Source organism: Apis mellifera, linkage group LG5, assembly GCF_003254395.2.
Source record: "Apis mellifera strain DH4 linkage group LG5, Amel_HAv3.1, whole genome shotgun sequence".
NCBI lineage: Eukaryota > Metazoa > Arthropoda > Insecta > Hymenoptera > Apidae > Apis > Apis mellifera.
This window is the reverse complement of record NC_037642.1, coordinates 4,382,562-4,403,967: the sequence shown is the minus strand read 5'-3', so window position 1 is coordinate 4,403,967 and position 21,406 is coordinate 4,382,562. Positions and strand designations below refer to the sequence as shown.

The following is a 21,406-nucleotide window of genomic DNA, read 5'->3' as shown; positions in this document are numbered from 1 at the left end:
ATGATTCTGATGTATTTTACGAAAGTACAATATTTACTGAAAAATAAATGGAACAAGTTTAATCATGTTTATTGAATGAATAAAAATTCTGTATAAAAATATTTCTTTTTTTTTTTTATACAGAACTTCATTTTTGTAGAACAAATATGCAAGTTATAACATCAAATATTTTTTTTATCTATTTCCTTTCAATTACATACGTACTTTATGATGATACTTGAGCAAATATCAAACAAATCTGTTTTAAATAATAAAATTTCATATTAATCGAATAATTCACGAAATAGAATAATAAAATTTCATATTAATCGAATAATTCATAAAAATGTATGTATTCTTCCTCGAAATACGAACATATATATTTATATCTCATATCTATTATACATTAATTTTCTGCAAAAATTGAAACGCACTCTTTGAAAACAATTTCCATTAATTTGCTTTTATATTTCACTCTGACGATATTTTATAGCACATGGATTAAAATGTTATCACGAACTAAATATAATTAGAAAAAATTAAAAAAATAAAAAATATTATTTCCTTCCAAATTAATTATACCAAATATTATAACATTCTCACTCACTGTCACAATTAATTTTAAAAAAGTAACTTTAAAATAATAAATTATTCTTGAAACAACGATATAAAATTTAATATTTTAATTCTATTCGATAATATTCAACTACATTTCATCACTCAAATTTCTCATTTTCCTTCTTGGAGAGATTTAAAAGCGTTAAACCAAATCGAATACATAAATCAAAAGGAATACGTTATCCAAGAGCTTCAACCTGAAGAAACTGTTCCAAGGATAACATAATCGATCCTGTACCCTGGGTTAATAACCGTTGTTCGAGAATCAGCTCGAAGCTGTTGTGTTTCCTTAACAGTGCACCCACACTTTGTTCTTGATCCGACAAGTAGTTATCGGCTACCCCGTCGCGACGACGTTCATAAATCACGTTAAGTTAGTTTTACGATGCATCGATCGTTATTAAGTATTATCGAGAAAATGGTTTACCATCCAACCTTTTCCTTCTTGGTTAATTTCTAACTTCTCCAATTGATCTCAAATCCCAAAGAATGATTATGGCCTCGAAGATGTATATACATACATATATAGAGAAAGCATATTTGCTTTCTATGCTTCTATGAAGATTTTTAAAGAAGAGGAATCTGTAACATTTTGAAATTAAAAGAGATTCTTGGATATACGCTTGTAAAAAATATTTACGTTACTCTTGAGATACTGTTGAGAAAGATGTATGGTAATAATCTTCTTTTTAATTCTTACTTCTTATTATCCATATTATAAATTACATTTTAATTATATTCCTCGATAAAGAAAGAACTTTGTTCCTCGACATTGCAACAACTCCTATTATACCCCCTCAATATTATAATAAAGTATCATAAACATTAATTAAACTTCCATTCAATTCTCCAACGAAACTTTCAATGGCTCGTCTCACGTATCCAATATCACATTATACACAGTGCACGGTAATCGTATGCAAAGTTTGAGTCAAATCACTGACCCGAACACAGCAAGATCCCAGGAGCAACGCAGTTCCAACGGTACATCCTTAACGTTAGTTAATTCCTTTCGAGTCAACCCATCCATTTCTGAATCTACATTCCTCCCCCTCCTCCTTCCTCCCCTCCAAACGTTTCTCGATCAAATATTTGAAGAGACATCGGCAATGTAACGGCGGTCAATCGCTAATGGACGACGACGATCGATAAAATTAAAGCTTAACGCGGACACGCATAGCGCGATGCTTAATAATTATCATTGGCATGGTCGTGTTTCCATTAATCGCGGTGCACGTTGATATTGATTATTAGTGTTCCAAATGATTCGTGTGCCTCTTCTCATTGGTTTTATTTTTAAAAATTCTTGATATTGTTTCGAGTTTTTCCGTGTGTTGCGATTTGAAGAAGAAAAATTTGATTAACACGGAGATTTGAGGAATCGACGATATTATTAAGATTAAAGAAAATAAAATTATTATTATTGTTATCTTAACTTTAATTACTAAATCATTAGAATCTTTTATGCATTTAATTATTCTTGCGAATAATGATTTATAATTAATAATTTATTATACGGATAGGGTATTGATTTAATGTAATTAATGGTGTAACCATCGTGGTTAACGTTAATTACTTTATGATGATGTGTTATTGTTTGTCGTTTATTTATTCATATTTCCCTCTTGTTAAATAATTGCATTGTTATTTAATCAAAAATAAATTTGGTTTACATGAATCGAGTAGATGAAGGGGCTGCACCGCATTAACGTGATTATGAAAAGCGTATAAATAATGATTAGATGCTATTAAGAATGTATATAACTCGTATTTTATTTTTCAGAACTTTTCACTTTCAATAGATATTCTCGAATTTCGAATTTTAAATTTAACTTTCAATTTAAACATTTCAGATATAAAATATTTTCCACGTTTAAAAATTTAAATTTGAATATGCAAGATTAAATTATTATTATTAACGTTCGTATATATTAAATATGATATATTTTGAATTCGAATATTACTTATGTCCCACCACGAGATAAGTTTAAACACGAGCGAGGCTCAAAATTATGAATTTGCATTAATAATTGCCATTTCATAAAAATGGACGAGAGGGATTGAAAATCTCTCACTTCGAAATCACCGAGATCAAATTGATCACCTTTCGAGCAATTATAATTTCAACTATAACCCTAATTAGCGCACCTTCTTATCCTTTTCTATTTCTCACGCTTTCGTTCAATTATCCTTCACGGTTCTCGATTCACGTACATCGTTAAAGCCAATTGTAGCTATTATTACCCCTCGAAGAAGCAGCTCGTAAACGCGTTTACGCACTTTCGACCGTGCAATTTTTAATTAAAACGCTCGACTACATCTTCGACTGAAGAAAAGGGAGCCGGTAGACGGTTGATAGAATTACGGAGAAACAGAATGGCGCTTCTGAATATCAACTTCTCGGAGGCGGGACGGAAAATTTGCTTAACTCCGTTAACTTCGCTTCGAAAGTCTACGCTACTGTTCCTGATACTTTCGCTTCGCGTCTCGCGATAACAAATTAACCCCCTTCGACGACACGTACGTCCATTCCTCTCGAGAATGCTCTTAAACAGAGATGATAAAGACAGGGGCAGTGATACGAAAAGAATTTCGATATTTATACATGGTATTTTTATTTTCTTGAACGCATTGTTCATTTTATAACGAATTAATGTAAATGTAAAATTTTAAATGTAAAATTTGATTTTTTCCCCCGAATTATTTAAAGAATCTATGAATAAATGTTAGATTATATTTCGATTAACCGAGAGAAAATTTAGTTTTCTCGTATAGTATTAATATTCCGGAAGATAGGAGTATTTGCATGGAAACGAAAAATTGGAAAATGGCAATTTTATTCGTCACTCGTCGATTTTATTCGTTAAAGTTGGAATTCGGATGAGAATATAAAAGAGAGAAAAAAGAAAAAAATTAAAAAAGAATCTATTTATTTTTACGAAAAATAATCGCGCGATCGCGTATCTATAAAATTTCGTAATCAACATTCTGATAATATAGCATCAGTACATTTAAAAACGATGTTATTATTATTTACGCAAAATATTTTTATTGAATATTCCCTCAATCTTTCATGAATATTTCAAATTATTTACATAATATCAATTTATTTAAAAAAAAAAAAAAATGAAGCTATCGAAGCATGAAAATTATTCTTCACAAAATTCACAATCAAATTTTCTCCCATTCAAAATAAAATTATAAAATTTAAACATATAAAAATAAAGATAAAAAACTCAACATCCAATCATTGAATTCATATCTACCCAACCCAAATTCTTGATCGCAAAAACTAATTCTAAATTATTTTAAATTAATAATCCACCAATGAAATAAATAAATTCACGCTTCAAACTTCGTCCCAAATATAAAATATCCGGCACGTGTATCGGACGCACACAACTCCACCACAAGTTGGAAATCGAATATTTGATCCGTTAACGGGAAAGTGATAATCGAAAACCGGGTGGACAGATCGAACATTTGGAAGGGGAACATTGGGAATCGTCTCATCCTCTCGCCACGATTTCAATCAAATATCTGGAAACTCGGTTGGCACGAGCGTCTTGTAGAATAAATTCGTTCGTCTTTGGATCGTGTTTCCAGGCCGGAATCCTTGCGAAAGTCGTAAACAACTGCGAGGACCAGTGTGGCGGTCAGTGGCACCGGTTATCCGGTACGTTTCGGATGGATATTGTGCAAGCACGAGTGTGCGATTGGGGTGGGTTTTCGACGACAAAGCGACCCTCTATTGGAGTTTAGTCTCGAGTATCGAAAGTAAAATTCCTCCAGTATCCTTGATCCCATTCGTCTTTTTCCAAGAGGGTGAAAGGGTTGAAATAGGAAATGGTCGAGAATACGAGATGTTTGGATGGACTTTGGTCCTCTATGAATTTATTTGATATTTGATATTGGACCAAGCATGATTATTTATAAAAAAAATGTAGAAATAATTATAAATATTTCTAAACAAATTTTTTAAGCGACAATTTTGTTGCAAGATAATATCTCGAATTTTATAATATTCTGGTTTGCGTTTTAGATGCTTCGAGTATAGTAATTTTGAAGAAAAAAAAAATAAATAAAATAATTGGTTTAGCTCTTAGATATTAAAATTAATCTTTTATTCTCTTTTATTAATGTGTCTTTTATAAGTCTTAAATATATTTTAAATAAAAACATATCAGCACAGCAATTAGACGCGAGAATCTTTCGAATATACCATTTTCAGAGTTGTTCGTTTCAGTTCGTTTATCGAGGGGTGGTGTTTACCGTGATACAAGAAGACGGCACGAACGAAAGTTGGTTCTTTTGACGGGTGAGAGTCTAAATCTTATTAGGCCGAGTTATTTCTGATTGGCACTGGGGGTGTTTGCTAGCCGACTTTCGCCCGAGACAGCTCCCTGAAGCGTCACGGTGCAAATTGACATATCAAAAGGATCGTTGTATGTAACGACGATGATATTTAATGATGATACCCTGTTTGCCCTGATAATTTGTGAATTAGCAACACAATTTTCCTTGGAATTTTAGATTCTCTTTCATTCCATTTAATGTATAATTTATATCATATTGTATTATTATTATTTGTTTATTCTGAATTTAAAATAAATATTATCAATTTTTGATTTTCAATTTTGTTTTTGTTTTTTTTTTTGTTTGTTCGCAATATTTTTAGAATATCGAATATTTGAAGACTGATAAATGAAGTTTCGTTTGGTTTAATAAATTTTATGGATTATATGTATATAGATCGAAAATATTTTTATTTATTGTGAAAACATTAAATTTTTCCGTTGAATATTTCTGATCTATTCAATATTCAACGATACAGAAAACAAGATTATAAATATGCGAGTACGGAAAAAAATATAATTTTTTGTAAATTTCTTACAAATTCAACATCTATACGCAAATGTAACAAAACGTATCGCGTTATATTTCCATTAAAAATTATCATCCTCGATAAATTAATCGTAAATTGCGCTTTCTAATTAATTTTTCGATCATTCTACCCATTCCGGAGTAATAAATCTTCACATTTCAAATCGGAACGAGGAAAGTTTACGAAATCTCGTTGTTGATTCAATTAATAAACCAGGCAGAAACTGTGTATCGAAGTGTGTTCAGAAAGTTGGATTTTCGAGCGAAGAATAATATATCGTTGAATATCGAGAATAGATTAAATCGAGATTTAACGTAGATTTAACGGGAGGAAATGACGATGACGAGTTTCACGGATCGAATAATTTTATAGGTAGATTTCGAAAGACGGTTCATCGATTTCGAAACGTTCGTGTCCCGCATCAAACGGTAATAAAACCGTAATTACACCGATTTGAATAATAACGCGGACCGTTTAATATCACGTTCAACGATGACGTTATGTTAATAACGCGGACTAGCGAGCGTGTAATCCGCTCCCGAATTTCGTTCTTTCGCGCGTGCTGACTGTTAATAAGGCGTGTCAACGGGAAATTGCCAACGATTGAAATAATTGAGCCTGTCGCCCGTGTCGTGGTTCCGGCCAACTCGACGATTATTCTGGAAACGTTGCAGTTTATTATTCCCTTTTACGAAATGGTTCCATCGTTCGCTTCGATGAAACATCGAGCTTCGTTCAACTCACGTTATGATGTTTCATCATTCGTTCTTCTTTTTTTTTTTTTTTTTAATATCACGATTGATATTCATATACATTGATCGATAATCCTTTTCTCCTCACGTGTTTAAACAAATTCCGTTTGTTATTCTTTGCTCGATAATTAGGATCATTAAGATGATTTTAATTCTCGAGAAATTTCATGGCAAGGAAGGATTTCAATTTCAAAGAACAATTAAAAGTATAACTTCTAGAGAGATTATTTTCAATATTAATAAAGAAAGAACATTTTTTAATTTCGTGATTTACCAATACACAAATTCCTTCCTAAAAATATAAAAATAATTTGATCAGATTACTTGGATCTCGATAAAATTTCTCTATCTAAAGTTGAAATTTAATAAAAATCCACTAACGAGGAGGTTTTTCTTCATAAAAATATATCGCGAAACATTTAGATATCAGAGTTATCGAAAACAATTAGCGTTAAAAAGATCATAAAGGTGTAACGTCTTGGCGGAAAAGGAGGGCCAAGAGGTTGTTCCGGCGGTAGTTTCCGGTATAATTGGCGCGAGGATAAAAGCGCCGACACGCGATTCAACGAGAAAAGAAAGGTAATCGCTTCTCTACTCCGCGGTAATAAACGAAACGTCTGCAATTCCTGTGTAACGCGCAATGTTATCACGCGCAATAAACGCGATAATTCGGTCGCGACTGCACGATCAAATTATCGGCTCTCGCGAAATTGATTATATGCGCTGGTAATTCGACTTACTCGGCATTATTCGACGATGAAAGTATCCTCTGATTTAGAGCAGGAAATTACTTTGTTCGTGCTTTTTTTTTTAGCTCGTAGTTTGAAATTATTATCATTTTTATTTCATATTACAACTCTTCTTTATTATTATCCGTTCTTTTTTGAAGTGAAACGAAAGGAATTTAGAATAGAATTTGGTTAATCGACGAACAATAAATTGAACGATATCTTTTTCACGTTTAAAATTTTCATAAACTTTATGCGAATGTATCCACGAATAATCTGTTAAGGAATATCGAGTTCATTAGACGCGAATGTATTAATATTTACACGAATTTTAACGTAAGTTTTGTTTATACTTTGTTGCAGGTGAGTATCTCTAGAATATTCTTCTCGCGGATGATGAAATATAAATTATCGTCTGCATAAATTATTTACCTTTCCAGGTAAGTGTATTTGCAAAGAAAAATTATCGTGATCGGTTTTCTTCCATCGAGAAGGAATAAACGAGAAAATTTTTTTTATAAACAGATCGTACGAGGAAATTTTTCACTTTTCGCTTAAAATTGTTACAAATGTATCCTTTCGCGATTCTTCTCCATTCCTCTCTTTAATACGATCCAACTAAAAACACTCATCCGTCAGTCAAACCCCTTACCGATCACCTTCAAGATCGATGCATTAAACCTCTAGAAAGGTCCATAATGTATCTCCGCAGATCGTGCATCTTGGCAGCGAAAGGGTGACACATTTGCCGGGATTCGAGCGTCTCGAAGAAGAAGGCGTGGAAAGATTTATGCACGGATGCTGTATGTATATGCGTGTACGGGCGCACTCATACATCAAGATGTCTTAAAACGTTGGAGTGGAAGATGGTTGAAGGGGGTGACCGGGATAGAAAATATCTGAATTTCAACAGAGCAACCCCGCGATCCACAATGAGAGCTTGTTTCTTTTTCTTTTTTTTTTTTTCTTTTTGCACTCTTGGATGATTGATTAATCCTTGTTTACGTCCACGTACTTTCATCCACCTTCTTCATTCGATTCAAACTCCCATTTCTATTCCCTTCGTTCGATCCACGCGCAATTTTATAGAATAAAATTATGAATCAATCTGAAATTTGCAAATGAATCTTTGAAGGATCCTTTCAAATGAAATGGAATTATTCTGAACTAATGTGAGAAATCTATCGTTAAATTAAAATAATAAATACGGATCAAATAATTCATTGTGGAAATGAAAAACTCTTTTGTAAAAAAATTGAGTAATTTTCGAAATAAATATCATAACAAATCTATTGTTGAAAATCTATTGAAGAAAATAATCTTGATTACATATATTGTCATTATAAAAGATAAATAATAAAATAATTTCGAATTAGTATAAGAGAAAAAAGCTTCCTCAACTTTCTTCCATATTCCTTGCACGATCTCAATCTCTATCTTTTTACCATTCCTTCCCACCATCCTCCGTCCTTTTCTTTCCACATCTTTTCTTATCCAACATCCATTCTACTCGTCGAGTAGAATCCTCGTTCAATTTTTGCGTGCATCTACGTGTGTCACACCTTTTTGCAACCCGGCATCGTATGCATAATTAATTTTTCAAGCGTCGTGCTTTTTTTTTCAGCGGCCTCGTCATCGGCGAAGATTCGTTTCGCCGACCGTGTTCGAATAATAAATTAATCGCGTGTTTCGGCCTCTTTTATTGCCTGCGGCCCTTCTTCTCCCGGTTATCGATGCGTAATTAGTCGCGGCTCGTACGTCTGTTCTTTTAATCCTCTTCGATAGTTTGGTGAGAGTTTTTTTTTTTTTATTTTATTTTTTCATTTTTATGGCGCGTGGAACTGATGAAGGCGATACAAAGGGGCACCTTGCTTCGACTAATTTTTTTTTATCATATTTGTATTTGATATAAGAATATTAATACGTGTAGCAAAATTATTTTTAATAAATAAAATTAAATTATTAAAGTTTAACTTGAGATAGTTTTTAAAATAAATTTCCACGTATAATAATATTCTTTTGCACTTTTATTTTAAATATTGATATTCTTTTAAAATTAATTTTTAAGCCTTGAATGTTTTCTTTTCGATATTTCCATAATATACGATAGTAACGTTTGAAATTTGCGTACATCGAGTAATATAATTAAAAGTTTTGTTAAATAGCAAGAGAAGTTTGTACGGCCAACTGAAATTGTATTTCATTTGCATACTGATTCATAAACATAAACATAAACGCGCACAAGATAGTATAAATAGTATCGGTGGAAGATTTCTTCTATGATGTTTATCTTTTAAGAAGCACTTGATATCATTAATTTGCTGTTACAATGAAATTTTCGTTTGCGAAATAAGGGAATAAAATAAGCAAATTTTGTTATTATAATTCGGACGAGCAGCGTGGATGACTGAAGCTTTACCTTCAGTTATTTCAAATTTAATTACGCCTTCTCGGGATGATTTGTTTTTGATTGAAAACACCGGGCTGTTTCATCTTTGCGCTGGTCCACATCACGTAAGGAACCCCTTGCTGTTTCTTAATTAATGCGGCTTTCAGAACTGTAATCAATAGACCGTGCTTATAAATTTTTTATGATTTATTTCAAAAGGGGAAGAAGAAACAAAAGAAGTAAGAAATACAATTATACATGAACGGAAAAAAAAGTGAAACAGATAATTTAAAATGTAAATTTATTATTTTTAATTATTATTAAAAATGGAAGATGTTTAAAGATTAATTGATTCATTATTGGAAATATAATTTCTTAAAAATTTGGTAATAAAGAAAAGTTGTATCATTTATGCTGATTCACGTTGATTTCTATGTAAATTTTTTAAAAAAATAACAAAGTTTCACGAGGATATGATATAGATATTAATAACGTGTGTTTCGTAAACAAAATATTCTCCACTGAATAAGAAATTACTCAAAGATGCAAAATAAATTTCATCAAAACGACTCACCGCATAAATTCTCCAACACCTACTAACTTATGCATCCTCGTAAAATTCCTCCATTTTACCCAAATTAACCAGTTGAAGCCAGCCAAACCAAAATAGTTCCATAAACATGCATTCTCCGCAGAAAATTTAAACACGCAACACAACACCATAAACTCGAACACCACACACACCACTTTTACCGTTCAACTCGCTACGTTGAGCAAACGTCTAATTTGATCGAGGCAATTAAAATGTTATTCATCCTCGTTTAACTTCTTCGAATAACACGATTTTCAACCGCAAAAGAAGCGTTGAAAACCAACTTCGGATCCTTTCGACAGCTTCTTTTTATTTTCCTTTTTTTCTTTGTCCTCCTTTTCCCTCTTCCTCCAATTCGCCATTCTCCGCTCGTTCGCTTGCTTTCTTGCTCCTCTTGATAGAATGCATAATTAATTTGTCGAGCTGGGTGTCAAGTACAGTCTTCTTCGCGAAATCGCCACGATTAGAACCAGAGTGGATTATGACGCAGCCTATGTCACGAGGTCAATCTTGGCAAGAGATCTCGAGCACTCTTTGATGATGTGATCTTCAGTGTGATTTAGAAATCACTAATCTTTTTTTTCTCTCTTTTGCTTTTGCTCTTCTCTTTATCACTTCTTTTTTCTATTTATATATTATATAAAATTTTTTATTAATCTATCGAATATCTTAATTCAAATTTCAAGATTTATAGCTTTCCAATATCTTTGGAAAAATTCGACCAATAAATCTTAAATTTTCTTTCTCTCTCTCTTCCTATTATCACTCGATCTTAAATTTCATCATAAAAAATTCTTTTCGTCGATTGAAGTTTTTTATAGTTCTCCATCACGAACTAATCGCATTTCGAAGATGGTTCCTCGAGAAATGAGCAGGTTTCGAGTTTACGTTCACTTAGCACGATTAATCCATTATTTCGGATTATCCCGTATCGCTTTTTTTCTTTTTTTAATCCGCGACGATAAGTCTCCGTGAAAGTATCTCGCGTCGATGCCACCCATCGTTTAATAAATTAAGTTCATCGAGCTGTAGGAACATTCTGAATAAGTTAAATATTCCTGCTCGATGTAATATCCATTTGGTACACAATAATCGGCGGGATTAATCTCGCCTCGATTTCGATGAAAACGAAACGGGGTCTCTTAATGGAAATGGTTGGAAGTTTCTCGGTTTTAATATGAACACGTATATATAGATACTTCGAATATCGATATCTGAAAGATGGCTCGATTTATCGATTCCATTTAAAAAAAAAAAAATCTTAATACCTATTTTCTTTAATTTATCATCGCAGAAAAATTCGATTTAGTAGGAGAGAAAATCTAATTGATACGAAACAAAATTGAGCAAAGATGAAGAGAAAGAGGAAAAAGCAAAATAGATTGTTATTCTTAGTCTGTGGAATTAAGACGGAGATCGAGTATAGAAAAGAAGATGATTGATTGTCGTAAATAGCAATTACGAGGTGCTCGAGATCAGAATGCGTTGATACAGTGTCTTCCTTCCTTAATAAAGTGTATTATGATGTATACAATATAGAATGGAGATTCGTGTACGAGGGTTGAAGTAATGGTAGACAGCTGTTTTTTTTAATTTGTAAGTGTGACATGCGAATTTCATAACCCACAATCATGTGACTCTCGTTCGATTTCTTCTATTCTTTTCCAAGAAGGGATTGCACGTGGCCTGTTAATGAAAAGGACCCACATAATCGTGGTACCAGCGGATCTTTGGAGAGGGGTTGAAGAATTGAATGGCGTTTCATGGATAATGATTTGACACTATAAATTGTGCCTATGTGGGTTCAATAAATGTTGTAGATGTAAATAGGATATCGTAAGTTGAAATTTCAATGGAATTTTGAATGTATTAGAATTTCAAAGTCCTCTTGGGATAATTGGGATAATATTATTAGCGAAATTTAATAAGTTGAATAGTTTGGCAAAGTAAATTAGTTTTTTACTTATAAATTTTTGTATATTTTATAATGATTGTTCTATTTGATGTAAATAATTTGTGATTTATTCGATTTTTCATTAATATTTATCAATCAACGAATTGTTATTCGATAATATTAGATATTGGAATAAAAATATCAAAAGTTTTGCAAGGGGAAAACTCAGCATTGAAAATATTATCTTTAAATTTTTAAAAAAGGTTCTTGTCCAATTTTTTATAAAAATATTCTAATTTCGACGTGGTTTCATTCGTATATAAAACATAACAAAGTACACCAAGAATAATTTTAGAATAATTCCGCGAGAAATATACGGAGAAGATAGTAAACTCGACCTTAAAAATTTTCACATTTTCTTCTTTTCACAAATAAAATTTCATAATACGTTACGAAGAAGGACAAAATAATAAATTTTAAATTAAATGATAAATAAATAATAAGAAAATACGCATTTCCCTTGTAATTTTTAATAAGGAAAAAAAAAAGTAATGGTATCCGGAGATATTTAAACGAGATTCCTCTTCAAGAACATATCTTTACGATGGATCAAACATCGTTTAAAAGATGTAGTAATTAAAAGATTTTTGCTTTGACTGAAAAATGTGTTTTCATTTTGCAAGACGTCTTAATTAAATCGGCAAAAAGAATAAAGAAATGAAATGAGAAAAACGAGGTAGCAAATATGTTGTATTTATAAAGTCGTAGATAATTTCATACTTGATGAATTTTTTATTTTCTTGGTATCGATAATGATGAAATTCGAGGACTGATTTCTAGAAATTAAAACAAGAATTAAAATTATAAAATGTATCAATTTTAAGATAAAAATATCTATGAAGTTTTCTCTAAAATTTAAAAATTTTTACAAGTCCATAAAAGACAGAAAATATCAAATTTCATGCACGAGAAAGAACAAATGAATTTTGAAATTACGTGAATTCGAATCAACAGTCATTTAAATTTTTATGTAAATTATTTTCTTTATCATTTTCTTTATCATTATCAAGAAGAATAAAAAAAAGAAGGAGCGAAATAAATCGGATTCCTAATTTTCGAAACAATTCGTTCGATAAACGTGTCTCGAAGGCTAATTCTCAAAAACGTTTCGAAACAAGCAAGAGGCAGAGATTCTCCATTTTTCGACTTCTTTGAGCAAGCGATCGCGATCCGTGAACAAAAGATCTGATGACTGACAAAGCACAGTATCTAAACGTAATGGGGTTACAAGAGTCCCGAGTGAATATTTCTTGTTCCTTTTGAAGGGAAGCGATCATCTACTGCTTTTACCCCCGGCGCACAGAGATCTTCTTGATATAATAGCGAATCCTCACAGATTTCCAACTTGGGAATCTCATTGTTCCGCCATTACGTTTCTTTGATTTGACGAATGATCAATGATAAAAATACTTTTTCACTCTTTCTTTCTTGAAGAAACACAGATGTAGTTCAATAATTAAAAATCAATTTGATTATCAATATTTAATTACCAATCTCGAAAGCTTGTTTCTTCGAAAATCTTATCGATCGAACATTCATAAATCCCTTCCCTCCTTGCCATCTTCCACGCCTCGTCATTTCGCTGATTAAATTCATTTTGGATTATTTGCTGCAACACGATATCGATACGCATGCTAATTGATAATTACGGCATTCGAACGTGGATAATTCGGCGGCTCACGTAACATTTCCGGCCCGAGACGCGGAGATTGGACAACGAAAATCCGCTAATTCGTTAAACCCGGGGAGACCAGATCCTTTTGTTCCCGATGAAAAATTCAACCCCCAATGGAAATTCCCCGATCCGGTTCTCGAAGCAGAAGGGAAAGTTTTAAGCAGGATCTCGGACTTCCGCGATGTTTCTTCGGACTGTCGACTGTCGGAGTTCCGAGAGGCGTTAACGGCCGAGTGTCTTTCAAGGATCTTCGTGCCGAGATTTTGATTTCCTCTCTTTCTCTCTTCAGGGTGAAGTTAATTCAACGTCCATTCCCTCTTCCCGTAGAACATCGAAGAATCGTTGTTCACCGATGTGCGATTAAATTCTCGCGCTTATTGTTTCTTCGAGGATGTTGATAAAGGGGTGGAATTAATTCGGTGCTCTCTTCTCGATTCATACGATGTTTCTTCGTCTTTGTATCTCTTTGGATCTGATTTAGAATTTTTATATGTTTTGAAATGATACATTTAATATTGAATAAAATTTGATAAAATGAATATCACGTGTTAATTTATAATCGAGACAAGAAGTGTAGTCGTAGAAATTCATCTATATTACGTGCATTTCGATCGTATATATTATTCCATAAAAGCAAATCGTGTTCACGCCACAATATGCCATCGACATTCAAAAAAGCGTTAAAAATTCTCGACTCGAATTCTCCATCGCGCCAACCGCATAAAAACTCGCGCGACAGAACCGCTCCTCTCTCCCTGAAAAAAGAATAAATAAAGATTAAAAAAAAAAAGAAAGAAAGAAGAAAAAAAAAGATCTCGCAATTTCTAGACAAAGGATTATTGATGCGAGAACGTCGACGTTTCGATGCCATCAAAGAGCGATCAGAAAGAAGAATTCGTAGATCACGTGGATCCGCTCGAATCACGAACCAGCGCCAGGGGATGAAAAATTCGCGTCCCGTTACCCCCTCGATGCGACGATAAATTGCGAGACTTTCATAGGGAGGGGGGAGGGGGCCAATTTCGCCGCTCGAAACAACAACGAACGCACGAAGAGCGAAAAAAAAAGAAGGAGAAAACGACCGAAGAGAGAGAGAGAAAGAAATGGAAGCGGAGAAAAAAAAAAGGTATAGTTGGAAAACGAGGGCAAAGAGGGAGGAGGAAAGAGGAAATTGGCGTGGATTCGACGTGACGTTAATAAATCCACGCTGTTTATCTTTTCGATGGAGCGATAAATCCCGATCTCTGGATAATTCGGATATTAAAATTCATTAGATACGTGGATTCGAACCGATTTACACGATCGATCGATCGAGAGAGATCGAAAGATGGATCGTTGATTAAAGAAAAAAAAAAGGAGATGATTCCTCGGGCGAGGAATTTCGCGAATATAATAAAATCAAGCCGGTGTTTAAATTCGTGGAGCGTTAATGGAAGAACAACAATCCGAATGATAATCGTCGCGTCTGAAGCCTTGCTCTGAGGAGGAGGGGGAATTAAACCGAAAAGAGGGAAATTTTAAATGGTGGCGGGGGTGAACACGATTAACCCTGGGAATAGATGAAACGAGGGCGGGTATTTAATTTTCTCGTGGCTCGTTAATAACTATATGAGTATTCGTGGAAACGAGAATTGCGATGCGACTGTGAAATTGGAGGAATCTTTCTTTTTTGATGGAGATTAGTTGTGGAAGTAGAATTATATTGCTTTCTTTTTTTCTTCTTTTTCTCTTTTTGAAATGTGAAATATACGAAGAATTTAAGTTGAGAATATTTTTATTAAAGTTTTTCTTTCCATCTTTTCGAAATAATTGTAATTGATTTTATAATATTTTATGATGGATATTGTTTCAAATTTCCATTTTTTTAAATATGGAAACAAAAAGAGAAACTGCAGAAAATGTAGTTAAATATATTTTATAAATGTTATAATGTTATATATTAGTTACTGTTAAATTTAATTTATTCAAACAGGACAAAATACGTGAAAAAATATTTTAAACTTTATATATTTAAATAAATATTTCGATAATAAAAAAAAAAAGAAATTAAAGGGAAATATTATTTATGATGACCAAAAAATTTTCTCTCCGAGTTACATTTTTCGACGTTTCAAAATTATGGATGTTTTTTAAACGAATCTCTATATTTTCACGTCTGATAAAAATTCAGATTTAATTCAAAATCGACCGAGCTCACAAACATAAACGTAAAATATAAACCCAAACTCATCATTTCCAAAACAATTGAAATCTTTCCTTCTTTCAATTTTTCCCGTGCAATTAAATCCTCCGCAAATACCATAAAATTCGCCCCTTGTGGCGAATTCGATTTCTCTCTCGCGAGAAGGGGGAGGGAAAAAGGAATCCAATATCTGACGATCTAAATCTAAAATTTTTGCTCGAAAATAACCGTATAAAAATAATTTCGATGGTTCCAGTACACGAGGAAAAGTTAGGCCATTACAATTTTTCGCTGATCGCGAGGACATAAGGATAAATTTCTGATTGGTGTTTGAAACCTGGGACCAGAAATCACAATTCCAATCTCCAGATTACGTGGTCCATTACTGTTAACTGTACCTTCAGATAATTATTCGCACGAATCGCTCAATTATCCAAGAAACATCAGGATTGTTAACAAATATCTTTGTGAAATCCATAAGTTATATAAACGTAAGAATGGATGATCAATCTTTATGATATTTTTGAAACTTTCCAATACAACAACTTATGCAAACTTATCAGAATTTGAAGAATTGTGCCAATATTTCGTGACGTATAAATATTTAAGAAATAAAAAATTATCGTAATCAAATCGTAATTTTAGGCAGATCCTATATTCTCATCTCGAGTTTTCAAAACGTAAGAAAAATGAAATTCTATTAAACGAATGATCGATGGCCTAAATGACTGGCGTCAAAGAAACACGAAAAAAAAACGCGATTTCAGCAAATTCACCAGCCGGCCATGGTCCATGAGTAATTGAAATTTCTCGAAACGGAACGGCTCTCTAATAAAAGTTCCGAATAAAACGATAGCCATGGGCGAACTTCGAAACGAAATTGAATAGATACAACAGACTGCGGTTGGTTGCTTCAAAAATCGTTTGATATGCGCGAATATTAAAAACGCGAAACTTGCCGCGGATATATTTTTTTTTCAATCCTTGTCACACGTGGTCCAATAAGATGAAAGATGGATCGCGCTTGTTTATGCAAATTCATTATTTTTATATGAATATGTTCTAGCAATATTGAGTCGTTGACAAAATTCCTCTCAGAGGGATATTAAATAATAGAGGCAATGTTTCAATATTACTGGCCAAAGCTGATTGGAAGGATGGCACATCATTGGAAACTATAGTTATAGAAATTAGGATAGTTTGAAAATATGTTTCTTTTTATAAAACAGAGTTTGCAATCCTCTATTTTTTACCTTATACATTTCCTAATTTTAAAATCTTGTGCTTCTAAACAAAGAGAAGTTTGTTATTTACAATAAACTATTTCTCAAATAAGATTTTGAAATTTTATTTTTATTCTACACAAAACGATCGTTCCTTCTTTTCATTTCAGTTCAATCCTGAATCATTAAACGAATCACCGAATGATTCTATTAAATTTTATTACTGACAAAAGTATCAAAAGTTTAGGTAGCAGATTAATTAAAACGAAAGATAAATCTTTCTGATGATATTTCTCATTGAAATCAGGCTTTTTGAAAGAGAAAGGGGAAATATTGACAGGGAAAATAATTGGAATCCCTTGGAAAATGGCTGTGGTCGTTTGATAAGGTAATTAGAGGCGCGATGATTATCCTGGCGAGAAAGAGATTGCGCTCGACTTTGTGTTTTCTTGAAAACCGGGGGAAGATCGCGCCAAGAAAGCTTTTAGGGATAATGGAGAGGATAATGGTTGCTTTGACTGTATTTCGAAAGAAAGGTGTTCTAACAGAACGAAAAGATAAAGTATTTTTGGAAATAGAATTTTATGATAAATTTTCCTGTATTTTTATTATCTCGAGATATTTAAATTATTAAACAGACTTATGTCTTTGATCCATGCATTCTGAAAATTTACTAAAATTAAAGATTATTTATTAATATATGTATTTCGTTATATAGTAAGTTTTTTTTGTGTAATTTAAGCAGGATAAAAAATGCTTAATTTGAGGATTTTCAAATATATTCGATCATTATTCATCTCAGTTTAATATTTATAAATGTATTTTGGATAAATACAATTATAAAAATGATTATTTCCAATGACCTGAATAAATTCAATGCTAAAAAATTTAATATCGTTATGTTTGCAAAAATTTGCTTTGTATACATTGATTTACATACAACTCATTGCACAAAAGAAATTTCTTATTGGATGACGACGGAACCAAAAAAACAATTTTCAAACAATATTTTAATTTGAGAGATAAAAGGCTCTTTTCTATATACATTTTTCTTTCTGATCATATTCGATATCTGACTGGAAAAAGAAACGTGAAAAAAAAAGTAAAGCTTAAAAAGCTATAAGAATCTCTGCTTCGAATTCCAGTCGATTTTTCCCTTTCTCGAGTTGGAAATAAGACACGTCGAACACGATCAAATCGACACGAGAAGATCTTTAGACAGTTTAATATAGCATTCGAGCTACGAAGCACGTCGTGAACGAGGAATTCGAACGAGAAGTGCAACGTTAACTAGATACCACCTGAGATAGTGGAGGAATCACGGCGGAAACGAGTCGTGAACTAGGGAAATGGAAGAGGGAAATGAGAGTGGAATGCAAAGAGTTTAAATAAATAGAAGAGGGAAGACTATGAATGAAAGTAAAAAAATGATTAAAGAATATGAAAAAAAGAAACGAGGGAAAGTGATGGAAATAAAAGAGAGCGAGGGTAAGAATGATAGAGAAAAATATATACCAATTACAAAGGAAAAGAGAAATAATGTAAAAAAAAAAAGGAATTAATATATTTTATCTATAAAATAATCGTGTAAAAAAAGAAAAAGAAAATAAAATCGGAATGTAAAGTGGAAAGAAACGTTATGAATGAAAATAAGAAAAAGATAAAGTACAATATTAATTTACAATGAAAAGGAAGAGAAAGAGAAAATAAACAGATGAGAGAAAAGAAGAAAATAGTAAGTGTAGTATGAATGAAAATATGAGAAAGCACAAACAAAGAAACATAAATAGAAAGAAAAAAAATAGAGAAAACAGAGAGAAAAATAAAGAAATATAAGAAGAGGGAGACGGGAATGAATATTGTACAATGAAACGAAGGGGAAAAGGAATAAGATGGATATGAAGAAGAATAAAATTGAAGGGAAGAAAAATAGAAGAAGTGGCGTAATGCGAAACGATCAAGATTTGCCAGTCTTATTCGACAATTTACATTCTATCGGCCGTAATCGATTTATAAAGCCTTCGAGTCTTGAAATAATTATGGAAATGTGAGATTCGCGCGGGACGTAACCAAGCATCGTGCATTTGCTAAATTACCGCCATCATGAATTAAACATTTTTTTTTCTCTTCCCTTAAACCGATCGAAATAAATCTTCTCTACTTGTGAGATGTGTTCCTGATACGATACTTTGATTCGATTATTCGATCTTCTGATTTTTTTTATGAGATTTATCGTTTTTGGAGATGAAGAGGCGAGAGAAAATTCCTTTCTGAAAAATTTAAATCTATTTTGGATCACAACGCTAATTTTTATCATTTCTCCCAATACTGGCAATACTTTAATTCATTTGATAATTTCGGTATTTTAATTTTCGATATTTTGTTTTATTTCTTTATCCCCCACGTTGTACGATATTTTCATCGTTGATATTTCAATTTTCGAGATTTTTAGTTTTGGACAGTTTAATTTTCGCGATATCTCAGTTTTCCATATTTTCATTTCCAACATTTCTGTATTTTTTCAATCTATATTCCTATGTTTCCGATTTTCGATAGATTAGTTTTCATCGTAACTTTAGCACTTAGAAATTAATAACAGTAATTTTTTTCAAATATTTCAAACTTAGATTTCGATATTTTAAAATCCTCGATACTCTAAATATTTCAAATTCTCGAAATTCTATAGAAAAATCCAATTTTATTTTGATCGAACGAAATCGGAATACGATCGAGGCGGTTCAACACTCTGACTGAAAGTGTTTCCATGAAATTCAGACGAGGGTAAAATTAGTTTTCAAGTTTGAACAATAAATATATTTCCCAACAACAGTTTCTTGCTATAACACGAGTTATAACAAAGTTTGAAGGCAGAAATCAACTTGACGAGCTTCTGACTTAAACTGACGCGAACTGTGAAAGTGAAGTGTTTAGTGGGATGAGAATGACCTTCTTAGTTGCTAAGTAAGTTGGATTTCATAAGCCAAGTTTTCTAGACCTTGCCAGATATATGAGTTTAGCTCAAACTTAAATTTCGAGATGATACGTACAAATGTAATGCTTTTAATAAAAAGTAATTAGTAAGAACATAAAATAAAAATGATGTGATTAATAAATAATGAATATTTTTTATCTTGTGCGAATTTTTGATTAATTGGTTTAAATAAAGTCACGATTAATTTCTTAATTGATAAATAATGAAAAAATATGTAAATATCAATTATTCGAAATTAATCTCTAATGCTTAAATTGTCTACAATCCAGTTTCTAAGTTTCACACAATTCAATTTTTTTATTAAAATATTCTTACTCTCGTGTCATTTTTTTCAATCTCTCTCATTTGTTCAACTGTAGAGAAAAAAATTCAAAAGTAAGATTCCTCGATTGACTGATCCCGTGGAAAACCTCTGGGACAATAAGATTTCTTTCTCTGTCCCTCTTCGTGTTCATCCTTCTAGTTTCTCTTCTCCCTTTCTTTCCAACTTCGAAACTGGATCGCGGAAACGAAATGTGCCATGCCGTTGAATAATAACCGTACTAGCTTCCCTTCTGGGATTCGACAATTTAAGTTCGTTTTAAGTTCACCGACTCGATTCTTACGTGGAACCGTAGTTCCACGATTCGAGAAAACTTGGATTTTCAGCTTAAGCTTAATTTTTCAAGCTTTATTAGCTTAGAATTAACAAGTAAAAGAAACTTCGAAATTGAGACAAATTTGAATTTTTTTTTTTTTTCTTGTAAAGAACGAAATCCGTGCAATTTTTAAAATTAATTGTACATTGTAATTTTTATTGATTTATCATCGAGAGAAAAGAAAAAAAATGCTTTTAAGTAAAATAATACTTTGAATAAAAGAGGAAATTGTTATAAAAAAAAAAAACAATATACTTCATTGAAAAATAATACTAAAATTATACTTTGATTCGCATTAAATATTAAAATTAAAATCAGTGAGATATACTTAACTTTATACTTTATACTTAACATCAAATAAATTTATATTAAAATTTCGTTCCTTACGATCATAATGATGAAACAAATTACATTCTTTCCCAAAATCTTCAATTTTTTTACAGACTTGATATTCTTAAAAAATAAAAAGAAAATAAAAAGAAAAAAAAACCCTTAAAAAATTAAGAATAAAAAAATTCTCACTTTTTTCATTGTTCTTCTATTGTGAATTTTGTTCACAAAAGTATCTTCGTACCATGCACACTGGTAACGATTCGAATTAATCCGTACGTAACCCTGTAACGAACATGGAGGGAGGAGGGGGACTAATTACAAGACCTAATGGCCGAAGTTGGCACAATTACTCAGAAACGTATGCCACGTTTAAACCAGAACGTCAGTGGTGCGCCCGTTCCCTGGAAAATATGTGCGGTCAAAGATGAAAGCCGCAAACGGGGAAGAAAGGTGAAAACGCGACCAA

The 21,406-nt window shown here is 32.2% G+C and overlaps 1 protein-coding gene and 1 long non-coding RNA gene across 6 annotated transcripts in view; one reads left to right on the top strand and one right to left on the bottom strand.

Moving 5' to 3' along the window:
• LOC408824 (immunoglobulin-like and fibronectin type III domain containing 14) overlaps positions 1 to 21,406 on the top strand; it is a 416,641-nt gene that overhangs the window by 305,327 nt on the left and 89,908 nt on the right. The window lies entirely within an intron of this gene.
• The window catches only part of LOC113218793, a 51,847-nt gene that overhangs the window by 9,860 nt on the left and 20,581 nt on the right, over positions 1 to 21,406 (bottom strand). Inside the window, exons 3-5 of one of the 2 annotated variants that reach the window (XR_003304710.1) lie at positions 13,388 to 14,327; positions 9,926 to 12,673; positions 9,382 to 9,520 (exon numbers count right to left, since the gene is read on the bottom strand). This is a non-coding gene — a long non-coding RNA (uncharacterized LOC113218793). Of the gene's footprint in view, positions 1 to 8,976; positions 9,521 to 9,925; positions 12,674 to 13,387; positions 14,328 to 21,406 lie in introns of those variants that run through there. The other variant, XR_003304711.1, reaches the window with a different exon arrangement.